At 35.5% G+C, this 6,163-nt stretch overlaps 1 non-coding gene across 1 annotated transcript; it reads right to left on the reverse strand.

The window, feature by feature from the left end:
• Window positions 1-2,516: 2,516 nt before the first annotated feature.
• LOC137776028 (U6 spliceosomal RNA) lies at window positions 2,517-2,623 on the reverse strand. The gene has a single exon (XR_011076150.1). It is a non-coding gene; the product is annotated as a U6 spliceosomal RNA (small nuclear RNA).
• Between the last annotated feature and the right edge of the window lie 3,540 nt (window positions 2,624-6,163).

Genomic DNA, 6,163 nt, shown 5'->3' on the forward strand with positions numbered 1-6,163 from the left:
CCTACCGTCAATGTATGAGGATTCCAACTTCTCCACATCCTCACCAACACTTGTTAGTGTCTATCTTTGATTATAGCCAACCTAGTGGGCATGAAGTAGTATCTTATTGTGGTTTTGATTTGCATTTCCCTGATGACTAATGCTGTTGAAAATGTTTTCATGTGTTTATTGTTGATTTGTACATCTTCTTTAAAGAAATATCTGTCCAAATCCTTTGCTCGCTTTAAAGTTGAGTTACCTGTTCATTTATTATTGGGTTGTAAATGTTCTTTACATATTCTGGATACATGATTTGCAAATATTTTCTTCCATTCTGTGGAATATCTTTTCACTTTCTTTGTAGTGTCCTTTGAGACACAAAAGTTTTTTACTTTTTTTTGATGTATAGTTGATGTAAAATATTATATAAGTTTCAGATGTAGAACATAGTGATTCAAAATTTTAAAGGTTATATTCCACTTATAGTTATTTTAAGGCTTTTAATTTTATTTAATTAATTAATTTATTTATTTTTGGCCTCACCACTCAGCATGCAGGATCTTAGTTCCCCAACCAGGGATCGAACCCATGCCCCCTGCAGTGAAAGCACAGAGTCTTAACCACTGGACTGCCAAGGAACTCCCAAGGGTTTTTAATTTTTGATGAGGTCCAATTTATTTATTTTCTTTTGGGTGTTGTGCTTTAGGTGTTATATCTAAGAAACTGTTTCCTAACCCAAGGTCATGGAGATTTAGTCCTATGTTTTCTTCTGAGGGATTTTATAGTTTTTAGCTCTTACATTTAGGTTTATGATCCATTTTGAGTTAATTTTTGTGTATGGTGTGAGGTAGAGGTCCAGCTTCATTATTTTGCTTGTGCATTTCAGTTATTGCAGCAGAATTTCTTAAAAAGATTATTCTTTCCCTCATGAATTGTCTTGACACCCTTGTTGAAAATCAATTAACCATAAATGTACAGTTTATTTCTGAACTGTCAATTCTTGCCCAATGATCTATATGCCTTTGCTTATGCCAGTACCCTCTCAAGTTTTAAAATCAGAAAGTTTGAGTCCTCCAACTGTTTTCTTCTTTTTCAATATTGTTTTATCTATTCTGGGTCCCTTGCATTTTCATTTAAATATTAAATCAGCTTACCAATTTTTCTTTAAAAAGCCAGCTGGGATCTTGGTGGAGATCGTATTGAATCTGTAAATTAATCAGTCAATCTTAAAATGTTAAGTCTTCTGATCTGTGAATATGTCTTTACATTTATTTACATCTGATCTGATTCCTTCAACAATGTTTTGCTATTTCCATTGTACAAGACTTACACATCTTTTTTTAAAGCTACAGCTAAGTATTTTATTCTTTTTGTTGCTATTTTAACTTGAATTGTTTTCTTAATTTCATTTTTGGAATGTTCATTGCTAGCGTATAGAAGTACAATTGATTTTCATATATTCATCTTGTATCTTGCAACCTTGTTGAACTCATTTATTATTTCTAATAGTTTTTTAGTGAGTTCTTTAGAATTTTCTGTACACAAGATCATGTCATTTGTAAATAGAGATTGTTTTACTTATTCCATTTTAATCTGGATGACTTTTTATTTATTTTATGACGTATAGTTGATTTACAATGTTGTGTTAATTTCTGCTGTACAGCAAAGTGATTCAGTTATACATATATGTATTCTTTTTCATATTCTTTTCCATTATGGTTTATCACAAGATATTGAATATAGTTCCCTGTGCTATACAGTAGCACCTTGTTGTTTATCTATTCTATATATAATAGTTTGCATCTGCTAATCCCAAATTCCCAATTCATCCCTCCCCCAACCCCCCCATTTGGCAACCACAAGTCTGTTCTCAATGTCTGTGAATCTGTTTCTGTTTCATAGGTAAGTTCATTTGTGTCATATTTTAGATTCCACGTATAAGTGATATTATATGGTATTTGTCTTTCCCTTTTTGACTTACTTTGCTTAGTGTCATAATCTCTAGGTCCATCTGTGTTGCTGCAAATGGCATTATTTCATTTTTTTTTATGGTTGAGTAGTATTCCGTTGTATATATGTACCATATCTTCTTTATCCATTCATCTGTCAATGGACATTTAGGTTGTTTCCATGTCTTGGCTATTGTGAATAGTACTGCTATGAACATAGGGGTGCACGTATCTTTTTGAAGTAGAGTTTTCTCCGGATACATGCCCAGGAGTGGGGTTGCTGGATCATATGGAAACTCTATTTTTAGTTTTTTTGAGGAACCTCCATACTGTTTTCCACAGTGGCTGCACCAATTTACATTCCCACTAACAATGTAGGAGGATTCCCTTTTCTCCACACCCTCTCCAGCATTTGTTATTTGTAGATTTTTTTAATGATGGCCATTCTGACCAGTATGAGGTGGTACCTCATTGTAGTTTTGATTTGCATTTCTCTAATAATTAAAAATATGGAATGCTTTGGGAATTCCCTGGCGATCATGTGGTTAGGATTCCATGCTTACACTGCCGAGGGCATGGCCAAAAAAAAAAAATATGGAACATTTCACAAATTTGTGTGTCCCCCTTGTGCAGGGGCCATACTAATCTTCTCTGTATCGTTCCAATTTTAGTATATGTGCTGCTGAAGCGAGCACCTGGAGGACTTTTCTTTCTTTTTCTTGCCTGATTACCCTGGTTAGAACCTCCAAAACAATGTTAAATAGAAGTGATGACAGTGGACATCCTTGTCTTGTTCTTGATCTTAGGGGGATATCATTCAGTCTTTCACCATTAAGTTTGATTTTAATTATGGCTTTTTCATATATTCCCTTTATTAGGCTGCAGAAACTCCCTTCTATTCTTAGTTTGCTAAGTATTTTTATTATGAAACTGTGTTGGATTTTGTCAGATGCTTTTTTCTGCATCTGTTGAGATGATCATATGGTTTTTGTCCTTTATTCTATGGATGTGATGTATTACATTAATTGATTTTCAAACCCCCAAGACCACCTTCAGGATCAATGAGTCACAAGAAGGACTCATAGGATTCAGTATGTAGTCATACTCACAGCTAAGTTTTATTATATAGTGAAAGGATACAGAGCAAAATCAGCAAAGAGAAACAGCACAAGGGGCAAAGTCCAGAGGAAACCAACACAAGCTTCCAGAGTGCTCTCCCAGTGGAGGCAACATAGGACACGCCTAATCCCTCCAACAAGTCCTGACAACATGTGAAATATTGTCTACCATGGAAGCTCATTTGAAATTCAGTGTCCAGGGTTTTTAATAAAGGCTGGTCATATAGGCATGCTTTGTCTAGCACGTATCAAAATTCCAGACTCCCAGAAGGAAAGCAGGTATTTAGCATAAACCACATGATTTGTATAAACAGTGTAGGCATAGTGAGCTACTCTTACCAGTCCTTAAATTCACGTTCCCAGATGCCAGCCGAGGGCCAACCTTGCAAGCAGGCATTTCTAAGGATAGCAGTCTCAAGCTTCACATGTTAAATTTTTTCTGCATAAGATATTAAACCAACTTTGTATTCCTGGGATAAATCCCACTTGATCATGGTATAATGGTATAATTATATACCATGGTATAATTCTTTTTATATGTTTTTAATTTTTATTTTTTTTATTGAAGTATAGTTGATTTACAATGTTGTATCAATTTCTGCTGTACAGCAAAGTGACTCAGTGATACACATATATTCATTCTTTCCTTTTTATATATTGTTGGATTCATTTTGCTAGTCTTTTGTTCAGGATTTTTGTGTCTAAATTTGAGGGATGTTGGTCTGTTGTTTTCTTTCCTTGTGATGTCTTTGTCTGGTTTTGGTATCAGAGTAATACTGGCCTCATGCAATGATTGGGAAGTTTTCCCTCCTCTTCTGTTTTTGGAAGGATTTGTGGAAGATTGGTGTACTAGTTTCCTTTTGCTGCTGTAACAAATTACCACAAACTTAGTGGCTTAAAATAACAAACTTATTCTCTTACACTTCTGCAGATTCAACACCCAGAAATGACTCTAAAGTGAGAAATCAAGATGTAACAGGACTGGTTCCTTCTGGAAGTTCCAGGAGAGAATCTATCTGCTCCTTGCCTCTTCCAGCTTCTAGAAGCTGCTCATGGCTATTTCCTCCATCCTCACAGCCAGCTGGGTAGTAGCTTCTTTTTTAGACTCTGCTTCCCTCTGCTTCCTTCTTCACATGGCATTCTAACCTTGACTTTTCCATCACCCCTCTTAGAAGGACCTTTGTCACTACACCAGGTCCACTGAGATAATCCGGGATGATCTCCCCATCTCAAGATTCTTAACTTAATCACATCTGTAAAATCCCTTTGTCATATAAATTAACATTCATAGATTCTTCAAATTGCAACAGACATGGGTATTTTGGGGAAGACATTATTCAACCTACCATAATTAGTATTAATTCTTCTTTGAATGTTTCATAGAATTCACCAGTGAACCTATCTGGGACTGGACTTTTTTTGTGGGAAGTTTTTAATTATTAATTTGATGTCTTGTAATAGGCCTATTCATGTTTTCAATTTCTTCTTGAGTCAGTTTTGATATTTGTGCTTTTCTAGAATTTGTCCATTTTATCTAAATTATCTAGTTTGTTGGAGTACAGTTGTTCATAGTATTCTTTTTTTTTTCCTTTTTTTGGCTTTGTGGAGGTATAATTGACAAATGAAATTGTATACATTAAAAATATACAACATGGGACTTCCCTGGCGGTCCAGTGGTTAAGACTCCGCGTTTCCAACGCAGGGGGCACGGGTTCGATCCCTGGCTGGAGAACTAACCTCCCACATGCCTTGTGGTGTGGCAAAAAAAATGGGAAAAAGAAAAGTATACAACATGATGATTTGACCTACGTATACTTTGCGAAATGATTACCACAGTCAGGTTAATTAACACATCCATTACCTCAGTTACCTTTTTTGTATGTATGTGTGGTGAGGATGCTTAAGATCTATCCTCTTAACAAACTTCAGATACACAGAACAGTATCATTAGGCACAGTTACCATTCTGTACATTAGATCCCCAGGGCTTATTCATCTTATAACTGAAGGCTTGTACCCTTTGATCAGCAGCTCCCCGTATGGTATCCTCTTATAATCTTTACTATTTCTGTAAGTTTAGTATTAGTGTCCTCTCTTTTATTTCAGATTTTAGTAATTTTAATCGTCTCTCCTTTTTTCTTGGTCAGTCTAACTAAAAGTTTATCACTTTTGTTGATCTTTTCAAAGAACCAACTTTGGGTTCTGTTGATGTTCGCTATTGTTTTTCTGCTCTTTAGTTCATTTGTTTCTGCTCTAGTCTTTATTATTTCCTTCCTTCTCCTTGCTTTGAGTTTTATTTGCTCTTTTTTTTCTAGTTCCTTAAGGCGGAAGTTTAAGTAATTGATTTGAGATCTTTCTTCTTTTTAAATATAGGCATTTACAGTTATAAATTTTGCCCTGAGCCCTGCTTTAGCTACATTATGTATATTTTGGTTCTTGACATTTAAGAGGCAATGTTATGTAGGGGTTAAGGTCATAATATAGGGACCCACTCCCTGGGTTGAAATTCAGCTCTGCAACGTATTAGCTGCTTGGCCTTAGGCAAATGCCTCATGTGTAAAATGATATGATAATAATTGTAAATACCTCATAGAATTGTTGTAAGGATTCTATATATATTAATATACTTAAAGGATGTAGGACAATGACCAGAAAAGAGAAAGCACTTAATAAGTATAGCTAATATTATTTATTCAACAAATATTTATTGAATCCCCACTATGCAGCAGGCTCAGTTTTCGTCGGAATGGTAAACAAGACTAGGGCACTACTTTCCTGGCATATATGTTCCAGTTGGGAGAGGCAAACAGTAAATTAATTAATTAATTAATTAAGAGAAAGTGCTATATTGAGAAATAAAACAGGGTGATGTGCTAGAGATAGGCTGAGGGACTCCTTCACATTGAAAGAGGTGGTTAAGGGAAAGCCATATCCAAATGAAATCTGTCAAGGACAGAACCTGCCAAGCTGAAGAACAGGCTTACGTAGAAGTCTCACAATAGGAACAAGAGTGGAAAGTTTGAGACCCCTCAGGAAGGCTGGAGACGGGATAGAGGAAGAGTGGTGTCAGAGGAAGTCAGTCTGGGACTTTTTTTTTTTTTGGCTTGCAGGATCTTAG

This window comes from Eschrichtius robustus, chromosome 13 (assembly GCF_028021215.1).
Source record: "Eschrichtius robustus isolate mEscRob2 chromosome 13, mEscRob2.pri, whole genome shotgun sequence".
Classification (NCBI taxonomy): domain Eukaryota; kingdom Metazoa; phylum Chordata; class Mammalia; order Artiodactyla; family Eschrichtiidae; genus Eschrichtius; species Eschrichtius robustus.